This window comes from Eleginops maclovinus, chromosome 18 (assembly GCF_036324505.1).
Source record: "Eleginops maclovinus isolate JMC-PN-2008 ecotype Puerto Natales chromosome 18, JC_Emac_rtc_rv5, whole genome shotgun sequence".
In the NCBI taxonomy this organism is placed as follows: Eukaryota; Metazoa; Chordata; class Actinopteri; order Perciformes; family Eleginopidae; genus Eleginops; species Eleginops maclovinus.
The window spans coordinates 5,836,500-5,855,748 of record NC_086366.1 but is presented as its reverse complement, the minus strand read 5'-3'; positions in this window follow the sequence as shown (position 1 = coordinate 5,855,748).

The following is a 19,249-nucleotide window of genomic DNA, read 5'->3' as shown; positions in this document are numbered from 1 at the left end:
GGGGATGGCAGAAGGAGCACCTGTGTGACGGCACTGGAGGCGCCATGCAACAGTTTCAGAGTGTGGTGACATCTCTGTCACCCCCCCCCTCCCCCACCTCCTCCATAATGTCTCTCCCTTTCAGACATTTGCTCAAATGGTTGCGTGTGCTTCTCCACTTCTATCTCCTTCGTGTCCTGTGATTTATGTCCCCCCCTTCGGCTAAAAGGCATGGAGGAAAATGTGATATGGTAGAGGTGGATGGTGGAGGAGATGAAGGGAGGGGGAGGGGTCCCTCAGAGAGATGAAGGGAGGGAAAGGAGTGAAATATTTGTCTTTTCAAAGGATGCCAGACATGTGTTTACACTTTCTGCCCACTTTCACCATAAATAGTTTCCTCACCCTCAGGGTTGCACGCTTTGGCGTGAACTTGCATGCAAGCCAATCTGTGAATGTGTGTGTGTGTGTGTGTGTGTGTGTGTGTGTGTGTGTGTGTGTGTGTGTGTGTGTGTGTGTGTGTGTGTGTGTGTGTGTGTGAAAGGGAGAGAGGCAGAGACCCCAGAGACCAGACTTTGATCTTCATTCCCTTTCCTCATTGTTGGTAAAATGTGTTAGCTATAAAATATGCACATGTCACTACACACACACACACACACACACACACACACACACACACACACACACACACGTTCAAAGTGTCATTCTGTGGCCTATTTCTTGAAAATTCCTAAAAAGTCAAACAGTGTGTGTGTGTGTGTGTGTGTGTGTGTGTGTGTGTGTGTGTGTGTGTGTGTGTGTGTGTGTGTGTGTGTGTGTGTGTGTGTGTGTGTGTCTGTGTGTGTCTGTGTGTGAGTGTGGTTAGATCATTACATCTATTTTTTCCATTCCATGTATCCATTGGTAAAATGTGTTGCTAGCCAATCGGAGCTCGAGTGTTACAAAGTGATGTCCCTGTGTTCAGGAATTAAACAAAGGAGTCCAATGAAGGCTTTTCAGGCAGTGGGGGAGTGTGTGGGAGAAGATCTTCTGAAGTAATGTTATGTGCAGATAACTGAATTTATTTCAGTGATTTCACTCAACTAAAGCCCGGTCAAACACTACACACTAGAAGTTGAACTGTGCTGTAGGTGCGGAGGTGTAGCTGCGGTCAGATAAACATTACTTATCTGGTCAGCTAGACCCTGGTGCTGGGATCCTTAACTACCAAGACTGCGATGACACCGGCTCAGCTTCCCTTTGGCAGAGTTATGATGACCCTTCAGGCAGGGCTCAGTCCCAAAACAAGAGCTTCATCCCAACGCTCCGACAACCTCCAGATTTCATCGTGTGCTCGTAAAGAAACACACAGATAAGATTGCACCACTCTGTGTTAATGTGACACAGCGGCCATAGGCATGGTTGTCTATTTTCAGGACTGTTGAGTGTATTACGTGGGGATGGATATCCCTTTGACAAATGAAATAACGAGAACGCTGTGCACAGGACATTGTGTGTGTGTTCAGCCAATGTGCAGAGACGTGAAGGCTAACCTGCTGCCAACTTGGCTCGTCTCTGACGCCGAGAAAGAGCAGAAGATGTTGACATTTTGGCAGCGGAGAGAAGCCGCTGTTCAATCTGCATCTGAAAGGTCACTGCGGTGGGTTTTTTGGAGCACGGTATGTGTGCAATTGTGTTTGTACGTGTGTGTGTGTGTGTGTGTGTGTGTGTGTGTGTGTGTGTGTGTGTGTGTGTGTGTGTGTGTGTGTGTGTGTGTGTGTGTGTGTGTGTGTGTGTGTGTGTGTGTGTGTGTGTGTGTGTGTGTGTGTGTGTCGCTGTCCCAGTGCCTGCCAAAAGCGATGTGTTTAATGTGTGTATCTTTCTCACCAATTCTGTGTGAAAAGAGCAGAGGAGAACTATAAACAACGACGCTGGAAGTGTTGGGCATAGCACAAACAGAATAGTGGGAGTCCACCCCCCGCCTCCCTCACACACACACACCCACACACTCACATACATTCATACACACACATTCTTGCTTTGAAGATGTTTATAAGAACTATCTAGGAGGAACAATCATTTGCAGTTTAGTTTAAAGTAAATACTGCTTTGACATTCTCTCACCAACCAAGTGAGCAAGATCACTTTTTGTGCCAAAAGTTTTAGCCTCTATCAACACATCCAGCTGATTTTAAGCTAGGGTTAGGACTGCCTCGCTGCACCTTAAATAAACCAATGACATATAGCAAAGGTCTTTCACTTAAAAGGAACAGAAGAAGAATGTTAGAAATTGAGTATTTCACTAAGCCGTGTACTAACAAACTTCAACACGTGGTTAATGAATTTAAACAAATCTAATTAGATAAGTTTGGGTTCAACTAAGTTATTCACGTTTGTTTTTATAACTTTAGTTGCATAACTAAGTTCAGTTTGTTATATTAGTTGAGTTAGTATGTTAAAATAAGTCAACATTGACTCCTGAGCTGTGTGCACTTGTAACCTGAAATGTGTTGTTTGTTATTGGCATAACACACACCATTTCAAGGGGTTTAAATGATAAACCTTTGTGGGCACAATCCAGGATGTGCTGGGTATGCCCGGTTTGGAAATAATGTATTTCAACTGTCACCTCATCTTGCCTGAGGTTATTGACGGGAAGCTCTGGCAGTTGATCCGCTGTCATGGAAGCAGCTGCATGGAGTTATGGCCAAAATATATTCAGTGCCTGTCATAGCTGCGACCTGAGGCCGGCTCTGGAGTCTGGTCCGCTGAGTACTTCACAGCTCAGTGGTTAAAGAGCGCTTGTGATCCACACCAAGTGTCGATCGTCAGATGCACAAAGAACAATGCAGATTCCATCCTGGTCATGTAACCTCAGACCAGCTGTACACAGTCTCCGAGATAACACATGAATAATGACAGCTTAGCTAATTGTGTCGGCACGTTTTATAGATTTCTAAAAAGGCAAAGATGTCCTGAGAGAAGTATGTGTGGCGTGTGAGGAGTCGTGGGTTTAGCCGCTCTTTAGAAACTGGCTGTGAGGGCCGCATTCCTGGCAGTAAGTCAACTTCTTCTTAAGCTGGGTGTCAGGTGTGCTGTTTATGATGTTCATGGATGAGGAACAAGATGCCAGAAGGGTACGCAAGTTCAAGTGACATTACGGCAGCGTTGATATTATCCATTTTGGTCTCATAGAGGTGAATGATTTGCTGTTTTCAAATGTGACTTTCACTGAAATATAAAGGACTAGATATTCCTCAGGGGAAATATCAGGAGGAGAGACAGACCCCAGGAAGGCCTTATTTAAATGATTAGGGTCTGAAAATTGTTTAAATGTGCTTAAAGCCAAATCCAGAGTTATTTCCCACTCAATTAATTTGACTGAGCCGAGACCTGCAGATTGGAGGCGGGGCTTAAAGAGGAATATTCTGCACATTTTCAGGTTGATATTTCTATTGTGTGCCTCTACTGTGACATGTCTCCATACTTTAATGTTCTGCCTGTGCTGCAGCACCTCTTTTCACCCTCTGTCTGAAACAAGAGGCCAGTCTGTTCTGATTGGTTAGCTGGCCGGCTCTGTTTTGATTGGTCTACTGCTCAGAGATGTCCCGTCCCTTAGCCTATCACGTACAATGTGTTAGAGTGCTAGAAGCGAGAGTGTTACATAGGGATGTCATTATCTTCCAGGAATAAACAAAGGAGTCCAATGGAGGCGTTTCAGTATTTGTTTTCTACCCCCCTTTTTGGCTTCATGCGCCACTGAGCAACTTTGATTGGAATGAACAAACCCCGCCTCTCATGCGGTATCCAGTTCTGTATATACATCCACAGTGGAGAGTGGGGGGTTTGTCAAAACGATGTACGGGGGTGAAGAAAACAAAGAATATGCATCTTAGTTGATTAAATGTAAACTGAGGAGTGGATGGGGATGGGTTGACTGTGCACAGCTGTGCATACATCCTGCATGTGTGTATATACAAATGCATGCCTCTGTTAACATCCCTGGTGTGTTTGTTTGGGTCTTTGGGTGCGCATGCCCCACCATATGGGGAGCGATCAAACAGTGTAGTTGGCGAACATGTGTGAGATAAGGAATTCTTCATGGATTTACTGCATGTGTCTGACCCTCTCCGTATAAAAAGAGGATCAAAGCTGCCCTGCAGACTGTCTGCTACATTTATCACCAGATTTTGAATTTACAGAAATGCCACACTTAATTTTGAATAACATTTGTGTTTATGAATCAGTTTAGGTGCTTGTACAGTTGATAATTCTACAGTTTGTTTAGGGTTAGGGTTAGGCATACCTCAACTAAACAGAAATGGTATTCACAGAGGTAAAGAAACCACATTTTTAACTAATCCTATTGCTTCCGCTTTGAAAAAAGTAGTCCGATCCACTACGTACGAACGGCTTAAGGTGAGTATGAGTCACACACACTCTGCCCCTTTTGAAAGATGACATTTTAGTCATGCAGAACACTTCTTAAATATACTGTATACTGATGATATCAACATCCATCCATTTATCTATCTTTACTATTTTCCTCTTTCTTCTTTTTCTGTTCTCACTGATATTTAGCACTGTTCCTCAGGTCTGCATCTGTTCATCAATAACTCTATATGTGTGTGAGTCTGCCAACACAAGGTCAAAGATATTCCCCCCACATGACATCCTGGTCATAAGACTGCCACTGACACACACTGTTAGCATGTGTATGTGTGTGGTTTGCATATTAAACACCACCTATGCCTAATGTATTGTATGTGTGTGTCAAGGAGGAGTTGTGTGCCGAGGCTACTGATGGCATGGTAATAAAACGCATATTTGCATGATACCCCGCATGTAAGGCTGTGCATATTGGAGTTCTTTGTTTGCTGGTGTGCGTGCCTCTTTGATCATATGTTCAAGGTGCATGTGTGAATCGCAGTTAATGTCCAACTCCCTGTGAGAGGTTGACACAATCGCATGAGAGAGTGTAATGCGTGTGTGTTTGTGTGCTTCTGGGTGCGGCTGGGGCCAAGGTCTTATGAGAAGAGTGCTGTGCGTGTTCGCATGCAGGGGGGGGGGGGGCGAACGTGTTAGTGAATGGGATGCTAAATGAGGAGTGGACGAGGGTGGGCAGGAATTGTGTGAGCGCTTGTCTGTGCGCGCGCGCGCGTGTGTTTACATGTGTGAACCGCTAGCCTACGGCTCTAATGAAATGTGAAAGCCCTCCAAGTCACCTCTGCCCTCCCCCCCCGCTGTGCTCAATCCCGTCTGCCCCTCTCTCCCACACACACAAATACCGACACACACTCCTATCCCCTCCTTCACACACATCATAAACAGACATGCTCGTGTTAACATGGAAGCGTTAGCGTGGAAAGAGTTCTTCTCTCTGTCTTCCCTGTCCTGTGAGGCAAGGCTCTCCCTGGGCATGTTGGGAGTACAGCTGGCAGTCCGTGAGCCTCCAGACACACACACACCCACACCCACACACACCCACACACACACACACACACACACACACACACACACACACACACACACACACACACACACACACACACACACACACACACACACACACACACACACACAGCCACATGTATATGCATGCAGACAGAGGCACGCTAGGCAGTAGGTCATGAAGCCGCTGGCGTGAAGGATAGACGGGTCTGACACCAGAAGAGCAGACAGCCTCTCTGACATGCATTATAGGATAACAATGGCGTGTTTGTGACTCCGTGTGTAGCGTAACTCCATGTGAGTCTGTGTGTGAGGCGATGTGTTCAGGCAATCTTGTATGACAACAACATGCATGTGTATGTGTGACAGTGGCAAAAAAACAACAACTTAAAAACCACCTAGCTTGGTTGAAATTGTAAATGTAACCCGAGACAAACTGCATTGGATTATTTCTTTCAAAAAACAAGAGCAAAAGTGTAAGGGCGGAAATAAAGAGTCTAGACCATGTTTATATGTTCTAGTATAAGCTAACTTTATTTCTACATACAGGAGCTACTTAATGTTATCAGGTTAGCATTTTATACTGAATTGCTTTGCTCTCCAGTAATCGCTGTAACTCACCTGAGATCTGAGCTAACATTATGTTCAGCAAACACAGTTCTGAGTCCTTGTCCTGTGATGTAAAAAGTCATAGTGAAAACAAACTAAGAAGCTAAAATGTAATGTAATAATGGTGCAGTAACGACCCCTAAACCGGACTGACTTATTATTTTACCATGTTCTGTTCCCTCGTCCGGACAGTTTTTTAAATATGTCTTTGGTTAGAAGCCTAAAATAAGGTCTGAGGTTAATAATAGCTAAATCGATTTTTACGTTTTGTTTACGACATGAAATACGTCAGTAAATACCCCACTGGTGAATTTAAAAGCGGTGGTTGCTAACAAGTGTCTAAATGAGATGACTTAACGTCAGCACGCCCAACATTAGCCTCCTTTAGCTTAGCGTTGGTGACCTGAACACATGTAACCGTGATGCAGTTCCCTTTATAGCCCAACGTTACTTCTTACTTAATTTGATAGTGTAAGAAATTATAATCAATATTAAGAGTAACCACAACACTGTCTTATTTTGAAATAGAATCTTATTTTGAAATTGTTTATTATTGTAACCGGATGTATACAACACTGATGACGCTTGATACCGGACGGAAGAAAACTGCGGGTTTGAGCGTTGGTTTCCTTAGCGGACAGAATCTGGATAAAGAGTGAATAGGGGAATTACTTGTTATACATTAAACACACAATGATTAATTCTCCTTATTGACGCTGTAATACCCTAAGAAGGGAGATGACCCTATGCCACGTATTCACTAAACTGACCGGAAGTACTGTTACGACTTGAGGCGACCAATAGGAAGAGGCGACCACTGCACAAAGAGCAATGCAACTAAGGAATCGATCTCTTTTTGCTCGGACCCTCGGACAGTGAACACCTCGTGACCTCTATTCATGTTTTGGGCCTGTTCAAGGCTACTGGGCCACAGCTGTGAAACTTTTGTAAAACCTACCGCTGCATCCATTTATTAAATACTCCTTTTAAAACTTATGAGAGGAGCTTCACTTCGTTTTCTTTTGAATCGACTCCTGTGCTTCGAATAAAAGAACATTTCCTACAATAGCATTTACGCTTCAAAATCATAAAGTGGTGTAAATATGTGGAGATCATCCTGCTGAACTACAGATGTTAGTATCATAAATGTTTGTTTGTCACAGAGCTTATTTTCAGCAATATTCCAAATCCAATAGTAAAATCCCATTGCTTTTTGTCAAGGTAGTCCATTGGATGCCTGGGTCGGCTTACCAAAACACGTCACCACTGAACCACTCTGTGATGTAAAATCAAACATGATATTTTTTTTTGGCATCTTACCAAAAATACATACACATTTTTTAAAAAGCCAGAAAAATGCTAACTCCCGGGTTCTAGGACTCATTCATGTAATTATTAAAGGAAACTCAATGTAAAGCAGGAATGGAAACAGTACAACAGTAAACTGCCAAACAACACTCATCAATGTGCAATAACAAGATTACATAAACATTTTATATTTTCTTTTGGACCTCGCTGGGAATACTTCTGCATTTGTCAAGAGCTGAGTGACGAGTGATTTGAGTGTGGGAAAAAGCCAGGGTAATGGAGAGATCAACAATGAGCAACCTGTTCTTTATTACTTCTTATTAGGTCGTTTTAAATCGATCAGGATAGAGTGTTTCCTGGCACTTTCCTGAACGTTCCCAGGATGATCCGCGACATTCCTGGAAATCTCGAGGATGCAGGCTGTGCTGGTGGTGAGATCCAGGGCTGCGGGCTCACTGATGCAACATAGAGTGTATGTTTCTTTGTGTGTGTGTGTGTGTGTGTGTGTGTGTGTGTGTGTGTGTGTGTGTGTGTGTGTGTGTGTGTGTGTGTGTGTGTGTGTGTGTGTGTGTGTGTGTTTGTGTGTCTTTGTACTGCAGATGACTTGTGTGGGAGGGTGTGGTGGGATGAATCCTTTCGTTCTCAAGAAAACCCAAAGGTTTTTACATATGTTGGCTTCACATATGCAACACACACACACACACACACACACACACACACACACACACACACACACACACACACACACACACACACACAGACAGACGTCTTCCAGATGGGTCAGTGGTCCTCCAGTGAATCATACAAACTGACTTAACCGTTGCACAGTCAGTAGCAAGCAGCACATTTTCCATATTACCACCTCCTCCCTTCTGCTGTGTTAACTCCCACCCCTGTCTGTGTTTCAGTTTCCCTCGCTCACGTTCACTCTCACTATCTGCTTTTCCTGTCCACCTTTATCTCACTCACTCTGGTTTCTATTATTGAGTCCTTTGTGGTTCTCTCCATCCAATGCTGTGTTCTCATGGTTTTCTATTTCATGTGAAATGAGATGTGTGTGAACAAACCATTTGTTTGCTTTGTGCCAAGAGTGGGATGGGATAATAGATATACCATGTGATAAATATGATGCATGGGACAACTGCGGAATCTACTTTGTCGCACCTATTTTTTATGATGCAAATGTTTGAAAGACTTCACCTGTTAACCTTTAGTTATTACGTAGCAAAATAGTTCATTCTCATTGTTCGATTGGATATTCCAAAGGTCTGATAATTTTCCGTTCGACCATTGCTAGGGAAGGTCAAGCGACTATGTACAGTGTACATATTTCTATATTTGTGGAGAGCAAGACACTTTTAATTCATGATGGCTAAACTGTCCCCAGTGAGAGAAGGAAATACAGAGAGCTGGACGTCAGAGAAATCATCAGAAGAAGACCGACAGGAAGTAAACACTTAGGGAACAACAGATTAGAGGAAAGAGGAGACAGAGCCTATGATGAGTTCGAGGAAATCACATGGCTTATTCAAGGTATAGTCCCGCCCAAAACTCTGTACTACCACAACCATTGCTTTTTTAATTGCAGTTGCAATGGACAGGACAGAAAATAACCACTTCCAAAAGTGTCAAACTATACCTTCAATCCATGTGTTGAAGATGGTCTACTTTACTAAGTTCTAACAAAAGGAAACGACCCAACTGGTCCAGATGATTACTTTGTATAATTTCTTGGAAAGACTCAAAAAGGCTCATACCCACATGTGTATACTACAATCTCCATAGAAGTGTGTGTGTGTGTGTGTGTGTGTGTGTGTGTGTGTGTGTGTGTGTGTGTGTGTGTGTGTGTGTGTGTGTGTGTGTGTGTGTGTGTGTGTGTGTGTGTGTGTGTGTGTGTGTGTGTGTGTGTGTGTGTGTGTTGAACCTTACTTAGCAGGAAATGGCTCACTCCGATCTTTTTTTACACAATCTTTTCCTTGTGTCTCTGCCATGTTAGGACATCAGCAGGCCAGGAGGGGGAGCTCAAGGCCTCATAGTTTCCATTCTTTTTTTAGGACCACAAATGAGTGTAGTAATATGATTAATGAAATTATAGCTGTAGAGAAACTGTATCTTGTTTTGCTTCCTGTGAAGAAGATGTTAGATATCTAGGTCAGATAGAGAGTCTAGCTAAAGGAAACTTCAGCAGGGAGTGTGTTTATCCTCACAAGGCCACAAACTAAACCTCTTCTGCCTGTACTTCCTGGACTTTGCGTCATAAAAAGGAAGATTTATCCTTTCCTTTCTTCTTTAGATTCCTTCTCTCGTCTCGTTCCACTCTTCCCCTTTTTTTGTTCAGGAAATGAGTTGATTGACTCCGTTTGAAAACAACACAAAGGCAACTGCTGTCCACATGCTTCCTGTGAAGGACGCTCGGGATAAAGTTCACTCTCTGTGCGAGTCAGTTGATAATAATAACAACACAATAACACATCGGTGGGTGCATACATGTGTATTTAGTATCTAAAACACACACACACACACACACACACACACACACACACACACACACACACACACACACACACACACACACACACACACACTACACACACCTTTCACCCTTAACTCCATTACTCATCTCTGGCACTTATTGCTGCTTTATTGCATAAGCGGCATGCAGTGGTTGCCATGCAAAGAAAAATGGAAAAAGGTACAGAACAATGCTGGTGTGCATGTATGTGTCAGTAACCCATGGTGCATGCACAGATACTGAGGGGGAAGCAATAAACGAATACTCCTTCCTGGCAACAAGCTGTTTTCCTGTCAACATTGCTGTATCTGTGCATGAGTGTGTATCTGGGAGCATTCAGCCCAAATAGTTTTTCCAGGCAGGAAATGGTGGAGTGTTATTCTTTTATATCATCCTCCAGCACTCCTTCAGTCAATGTACTCGGAATCTTAACGCTAGCCCTCTAGCTACTTTTCTTATAGTTTTTCGTTCTGTTTCTCTCCCCAGTCGTCTGAAGTCTTTGTAAACTTGTCATCGGGGGTGATGGATGGTCAGTGAGGGAGTAGGACGAGGAAACATAATATGACGGATAAGTAGAAGAAAGGGGGTATCACAGATCAGTGGGAGAGACAAGTGAGACAGAGGAAGAGGAGATGAAGTTTGGCTCAGAAAAAAGTAGTTTTCACCAGAGCATGTATCATTTATAGCATAATGTTAAGCTACAAGACACAGCATTTGTATTAATCGTGACACTATAGCGAATGTCATTGGGTTATTACATTTTGAAAGTGTATTTTATGACAGTATATCTTGTGAGGAAAGCATCTGAAGTACCATAACCAAAGGAGTACCTCTGATCTGAGCGTGTAACGTAAGCTTGTAAATTTCAGGACAAAGGTTCAGGTGCTAAATAAGAAGTCAGTGAGTTCTCTAAACTTAAGTAAGCCTTATTATATGGCTATATACTAAATAAACCAGAGACTTGATTTCAAAATGATGTAATAATAATGTTTTCTGATGGATAAAACAAATGTGTTTTCTCCACCACTTCCATTAAATTGACTTCTTTCTGCAGACGATATGACTCCACATAATCCCTTGATCAGATCGTCCTTTTAGCAATGGTGTGTTAGCAAAAAATAACAGACCGCTGGAATGTCCAAATTGACCAATCAGAATCAAGTATTCAATTAAGCTTTGAAATAAATCTTGTGATTATTGGGCCATTAGCATTTGCCCTAGACTAGAGTATTGATCAGGACAGATGACAGGTCAAGGGGTCATCAAAATCATTGGGAATCAGTCTTTTGGGAGTTAGATACTGTATTTATTTCATGGTCCTCAGACGGATGGACAGATGGACGGATGGACAGATGGACCAAACGATTGACACTGAAACCCTTAAGGCCCTCTGCAACTAATCAGGAGCCGATACGGATCAATACTAGGATCTATAGTAGTCGTGGAAGTGTGTGAGGTAGAATAAATGGCGGATCTCTTTTTAACTATTAAATATCTGTTATAGCTTTCCAAATGTAAGAAGATTCTCCATGATACAGTTAGTTAAAATCAGGGCTGGAAGGATATCTTCAAAACGAATCCGGTACAATTACTACTTACCTTTGGAAAAAATGTAATCCTTACCCTTTTTTGTATCCTGATTAGATAATCCCATTTCATGAGATCCAATACTCCCAAAACCTGGTCATAATCACATACTGAGTAATATTTGGCTGACAACACAGTTAAACAGATGCCTCCGCATACCATTTATAAATATGCAAACAAAGCATTCTTTAGCACTTCCTGAAAATAATAAATAGATGTTTTATGTCCTCTTTTTTCTCTCTGTTTCGTGGGTCCTCAAGTGTGTGTGGTTAAATCCTGCACGCCAGGGGCCGTACTGGTCCCCATGGCGATAAAGGCACCCACTTGGTCGAGTTCATTTCCTGGTCAACCTCTGCAGCAACGTCTCAGACACAGCGGTGATGTCCGACTTCATAACTTATATATTTATTTCTAATAAAGAGATTCATAGCTGCATTTTACCCATTGGAATTATTTCCAAGACAATCCCCAACCAGTCGTTTTTTTCTCAAACAAGCAGCTGAAAATCTACTCAAAGATTGTCAACCTCTGGTGATACTCTATGAACCATAACAACAAATTAACATCGTCTCTGATCCCAACTATGTCCTGAACAGCGAATATAAATAGTTTCTATCAAATCAAAGTTACGGGTTATTATGATTTTATAAAGTAAGAATAAAGCACTGTTTTTTGCACCAGTCAATCCTCAAATTAAATACAGATTTTAATCCCAGATCAAATGTACGTTAAAGGGTCCTGGACATGTTGTCTTCAGTGATTGCATTAGTTTGTTAACTGTTGTTTCCTTGTGACCTAATATCTGTCCTTGTTGATGTTGCAAATGGAGCAGCTGTGATGCAAGAAAAATAGTATGAGTAACGTAACAAACTGTTTGTATAGTTTCCTCTCAGACCGTACCGTTGTTTATCGTAAATTAATGTAGCGTATCGTAGCATATCTCAAACATATCATAAACTACTTTGATTCCTGTAAACTGAGCATTTTAATGCATGGTGGGGGACAAAAGTAGATGAAGATAAATTAGGGGATACACTGACTCAATTCTAGCCAATGAGTATATGTTTCAAAACAATGAAGCATTTTAATGACAAGTTAGGTTTATAAAAAACACTTGCGCAATGAACGTGGATAACATGTGCTAAAACCAAACATGGGAACTGAACGGGTACAGGGAATCAAAACCAAAACCCTCCCAACCCTGGGTGTAAAGTCATTATTTGTAGAGAGACAGAGAGACAGAGAGAGAGAGAGAGAGAGAGAGGGAGAGGGAGAGGGAGAGAGAAAGAGAAAGAGAGAGAGAGAGAGAGAGAAAAGCTGATCACACCACTCTGCAGGAATGCGGCGGCTCATAACGCTCAGGTCAAAGTTAGTCTTGGGCCATCAGCTCAGCAGGGATAGGGAAAGGCAACATACGTCAACAGGAACTTAAAGAAATCATTAACTAGCTTTTATTCGTGAATAGAAACAGGGAGTCTTCTTCGAACACACAGAAAGACAAACATAAACAGTATCGAGTGTGTTGATAGCACACAGGTCAGTGTTGGAAAGGAACAGACATGGTCAGTTAAATAATCTGTCAATAGAAAGATAATGGATAGGCATTTTAAAACACTTAAGTCATTTACGTTTTTGTTAATAGTGAGTTTTCTTTTTCATTAAAACATTTTTGGCACTGTCTTTTTTTCCGTGAGAACATTTTGCTCATCATCATTATTTTTACTGATGTAACATGTACACTGGACTTTTGCTTTACAGAGTATTTCTACATTGTGGAATTAACGCCTCCATTGGAGTCCTTTGTTTACCTCCGGAACATAGTGACATCACTATGGATCACTAACACTTCTATTGGCTAGCGCTCCAACACATTGTACATGATTGGCTAAGGGGCCGGACATCTCTAAGTGGTTGACCAATCACATCAGAGCCGGCCAGCTCACCAATCAGAGCAGACTGGGCTCTGGTTTCAGATGGAGGGTGAAAAGAGGTGCTGCAGCACAGGCAGTATGAGAGAAATAAAAAGCTTTTTGAACATGAAAGCATGACAACATGTCGCAGTAGAGACACAAAGTGCAAATATGGCCTCTTTAACAAAGCAAGGAAGAAGAAGATTTAGAGGAGGAAAGTTTCTGAGGCATTCCTCCTCTTTAATCCTGCTGGGCTGGTTTCTGGGTCATTAAAATTCCTCCTTTACTCTCCTCGCGTCTCCTCTCTGAAGCCACAGTTTCTACCCTGTGCGACATGTTGGCTTATGTCCACCTGCTTGGCCTCTCCTCCACCCTCCCTCTCTTTCCTCCTGCGTTATCTCCAGGCTGCAGAGCACACCGACTGAGGAAGATACATTTCTCCACAAGGTTTACTGTTCAGTTGACTTAGGTTCCCCTCTATCCCCTCTGTGCGCATGGTTGGGAGGGTAACTTTTAGTAAAGTAATCCATTGCTCCTCAAGCTGGTATACAGAAGTAATAAATATGTGCAGATCTAGGTAATACCTCATATTTGTCTTCTTTCATTTCCCTTTTCTACACCTCCTCTACTCTTTGTATTGCCACTATGTCAGGCAGTAATCTCTGGATTGTCACTTCTGCTCAAATTCTTGACCACGAAGCAAACAAAGTCAATTTCACACCCCTTATCACTTGTTTGACTACCGCCTGCCAACAACTGCAACCACAACAACAACAGTCATGACCTGATTCAAAATATGTAAAGGCAATGCAACTGCCAAGCATTCTCAAATGTCACCTATGCAACAGAGAGAACAACAACCACAACACAACAACCAATACTAAGTACTACCCTGCCTCTGCAAGAGAAGCAGAGGAGGAAGAACTACTCGGTTATTATTGGCTAGTGCACCACACATTGATAGGCTAAGAGGCCGGACATCTCTAGGCGTTTGACCAATCACAACAGAGCTGCAGCTAACTAATCAGAGCAGACTGGGCTCTGGTTTCAGACAGAGGGTGAAAAGAAGACCTTTTTGAACATTAAGGCATGGGAACATGTCACAGTAGAGGCACAAAATACTAATATGAACCTGAAAATGAGTGGTCACTTTAAAAGTATTTTTGAAATGGCAACCAATCACATGTGACTGCTTAGGTCATGGGGGTCATTTAAACCGGAGACACTGGGGAAACTTTTTGAAATGTTTAAAACCAACAATTATTAACTATAGCAAATAGTAGTTTGTTTTGTTGTCGTCTATTCTAACCTCAGACTGACCCCCCCACTAACATTGCCTAAAATTGTATATTTTGCGGACAATTGTAAAATCCTCTGACCTCCAATGTCCCCAACAGAAAAACTGCCCACAGCTCATTCACGAATAACAGGCACACAAGACCTGCTGACCCACAGCACACACACAAGCTCACACACTCCCTCCTGGGCTAATCTCCTACAAGCCCCCCCCCCACCAAAAGCCAGAGCTAGCCTTTGATCAAAATACATTGTCAAGGCACACTGGGTGACCTGTGTGTGTGTGTGTGTGTGTGTGTGTGTGTGTGTGTGTGTGTGTGTGTGTGTGTGTGTGTGTGTGTGTGTGTGTGTGTGTGTGTGTGTGTGTGTGTGTGTGTGTGTGTGTGTGTGTGTGTGTGTGTGTGAGTGAGTGAGAGGCAGAGAGACAGAGGTTTGGTGGGAGGTCCTAACCTGAAGTGCCGGATATTGTTGCACTACTTCCTGCCCTCTAAGCCCTGACCGGGGGAAGCACGGCCAAAGAGCCTTTTGTTTAGCTGACCCTCAACCTCCCCTCCTCCCCCCGCCTCCCCCTCTTTCTTTCTTCTTGACCTTTTCTCTCTCTCTCTACTTGAACCTCAAACATACACTAATGCCAAACTCTTGGAATTGATCATCAAAGAGACCACCAAAGCTCACACACACACACACACACACACACACACACACACACACACACACACACACACACACACGCACACACACACACACACACACACAAAATGCATTCCTGCTTTGTTGCCATAGCAGCAGAGATCCCTGATACCGAGCTTTGAACCTGTGTGCGAGTAGGTCATTCTCACCTTTAGGGGTCCACTGTGACGGATCAGATGTGACACTGAGACGGTTCTTTCTAAAGGTTAATGTATGGCTAGGAGCTTATAAAGTCTTAGGAGAGGGCGGCATGCATTCATACTCAGTGAAATGTTGTGAAGAACAAGGTGGATGAAGTAGGCATGATGGTTAGCACTAGCGGCGTGGCGTCAGCTATGCTAACTGTCTGTCTGACGATAGCTCAACCCCTTCTGATTCATTAGATGGATTACAGTTCATGGTGGTCCGAGGAGGAATCCTCATGACTTCTGTGGCCTTTTCATTGTAGCACAACCATCAAGTCCAACTTTTTATTTGTCCAATATTTTGATTATAGTTCCTGCAAAACAAACATTTAGTTAAGCCATTTTTTGTTTACCACTTTTTATCGCTGCAAAGGTTTGTCTGTTTCTCTGTCTTTTGGCATGGTTGTGAAAACACTTCTGCTGTGTTTTTCATTCAAGTTGGAGCGAGAGGTTGTAGCAAAGGCCGAGAAGTAAATTGAAGCGATCTAATTCATGAGGCGGATACACATATTGTGTTTTACTTTCTTGAAACATTGCAAGACAGACATGCTTGCAATGTTCAGCATTGGTGGAGGTCTGAACCTTTCTTCTAGTTAGCAAATGTTCGTATGCTAACATGATAAGCAAATGGTGAACATAGTAAACACTATAGCCTACCTGCTTAACATTAGCATGTAGTCATTGTCCAATGGATAGCATTATTACATTTCTTCCTGTGTACATGTATATAAAGCTCAATTGTTGCAGGGGTCAAACCGGGGATGTGTCTGAATCACTACAGTTGATGCAGTTTACAAACATCTGAACTCTTCACTGTAATGGTCCTCCACTGCCTCCCTGGTTTCCAGCACACTCCTCAACAGGCCTCATAGGGCGACACATGCTAGCCTACTCAGTTGTAAGAGGGCACCTACCTCCCTGTGAAAGTACATGTCTGCAATCTGATGCATTGCGTGTATGCATGCAGGAATGCATGTGCACAACCATCTCATGCAAACATACAACCACTAAATCTAGTCGGTATTTTAGGATTCCAATCAGTCTACTTAAACTAGCATGCCTCTCATAGCTCTTCTAGCTATTTCAGGTTACATGCTGTTTTTGAAGTTAGAGACACATTTACAGGTGGGCTGACTGGTTAGATCACAAAGAGAAAGATGCCTGTGTGTATTTCAGAGTGAGAGGATAAAAAGAGTGTTTGTAATAAATCAAAAAATAGGGAGACAGCGGTGTTCAGACTCAGCCAAAGTGTTGAAGGAAGGTTCAATAGATGTGATATATTCATTGTGCCACTTTATTCCACAGCAGGAAGGGAGACTCGAAATGGGTTAGCACCACTACAGAGTGTTTCCTCCGGCGCTGCAGCCCATTAACATCCTATTCAACCATTTTATTCACCTGGTTACATCATCTCATGCCTCTTTCAAAAAAGTGCCCTATGTGCTTTTGACAAATTACATTTTTTGTCTTACAAAGCTAAAATGTGTCTCTACCGGACAATGTCTTGTTCCCTGGTTTTACTTGTTTTATATTTGCAGGTGTGCAATTACAGCAAAATGCACAAAGAGAAGACCACTTCAACTATTTTAGTCACCGATCACCAGTGATGGGCAAGTTACTTCCAAAATGTAATACAGTACATAACTTATTACTGTCTTTTTAAAGTAATAAGTTACATTACATTATTACTGTCTCTGAACTGTAATGCGTTACACTACTTTTGCGTTACTTTCACCAAAAATAACAGCAAAACTATGGCTTTAAATGCTAAAATGTAGATTATTGCAGCTCATTAATTAACGCTATCTATGGCAGTATGCTGAAATTAAACGTATACTCCGTTTAAGTGGGCTGAATAATATGTGATACCGGTAACATTACGTCCCTGTGTGTTATTGATAACATGTTAGTGGAGCCTCTGCACGGCCCTGTGACCTGCTGTATATGAACGAGTCTCTATGGCAACGTTAGCTCACCTTATCATTGGTGTGTTAACGGGGATTTGGCTGACAAACTTTCTTAAAGCCGGCGATTCCACAGCTGATGGAGGCTGCATATCTTCAACACTCTGCCAGAGTCTTTCAACTTCTCGGGGTTCAAGCAGCAGACCCAGAGAAGGTTACCTTCTGTTGCTTCGGCCTGCACACGCTCCTTTCTTTTCCTTTCTCCGAGCCTGCAGCTCTGCATTGCAAATCTGTTTCTGCAGCCCTCTAACCGATAGTAGACAGGCTTACTGAGTTACTATTATACCTGCACAATTATTTCTCTGGTGTTGGAATGTCTCGCGATGTTTGTGATTTCTTAGAAACAAAACACATCATTTCGGGTTAAAATGTGTTGTAACTGCGTTACTGAGAATTGTAACGGGTATTATATTACCCAAAATTCAGAAGAAATTAGTTATATTACTGTGTTACAGCTAAAAGTACTACATTACTGTAACTCCGTTACTTTTGTAATGTGTTACACCCAACTCTGCCGATCACCTCCTATACCACTGGGTGTGTTCCCATTTCAAAGCTGCCCTGCAAAAACTCGGCTTCCTTTTATAATTGGAAGAAAATTGTGTGGCAACATATACACATTCATTGGGAGAGACACAGATTGTACATCAGGTTTGTCTGGGTACATGCATGCTGCAGGTAGCTCTCTGTTAAAGGCTGTTTTGTTAAGACTCATTAATTCAGATTGTTTGACAGTTTGTTGACTGTGAAGATGCAGATACGTTTCACACTGCAAAAAAATAGCAAGAAGGTATTTGGTATTCAGTGCAGTGAAGCAGTGACCTAGAAACTGTTTTTTGCAGATTTGAAGCCACCACTGTAAGAGAAGTACACTCTTGTGTTAAAAAGTTCTGATTACCCCTTTTGTATTGGGTCTCAATGCCATGTATGTCTTTGACTGGAGTAAAAGGTTGCTAGTTAAGCATTACTACTTGGTTTTACTACTTGGAAACTTCATCATTTATTACACCAAATTTAGCGATATAATGGACGGATTGATTTCCCCAAGTACTCATGCAGCTATTTTATACATCGCATGCACTACAAAACAAAACAAGAAAGGTCTTGGCACAGCTCAAAGCTGGTATAAGAGGGTAGCAGAACTAGTTTCAATCTGAAATCACCGGGCAGATATATAAATAACAAAATAATCTTCCCTTTTAGTAAAAATTGCGAGATAGTGTTGCTTCTTCTACTTAGCAACTATTAGCATGCTAGTATGCTAATACAGAGTGTTGCCCCTTGTAGTTACTAATGATTGGCCTCCTAATATGCTAATATTGTGTTGGTCCTTCTAGTTATCAACTATTAGCAGGCTAATATGCTAAGCATTTAGCTCAAAGCACTGCTGCACTCCTTGTCTTGCTTAACCGTGTGTAATTAAAGCACTGTCAGAGTAACATTAATAACTCAGTTCAAACTTAGTGGGTGATTGGAACTTTATCATTTATTAACTACCCTTACTTTAGCAACCTTATTGACAGGATTTCCCTATAACTAATGTGACTATTGTATACAGCCCATGAACACCTTTATTACCATGATGTTTAATCTCTTGCACAAAACAATTAGTAATAAAGAAACGTTCTTGGCACAGCTCAAAGGTGGTATACAGAACCAGTTTTAATCTGGAAGAATGGAACAAGCTCACTTACAAAATGAAGCACCTGTTATGGGCGTTGGAGGTTACACATATCTCGAGCTTTAGTCATAACAAGTCAATAGTCTCGGGTGAATCACACT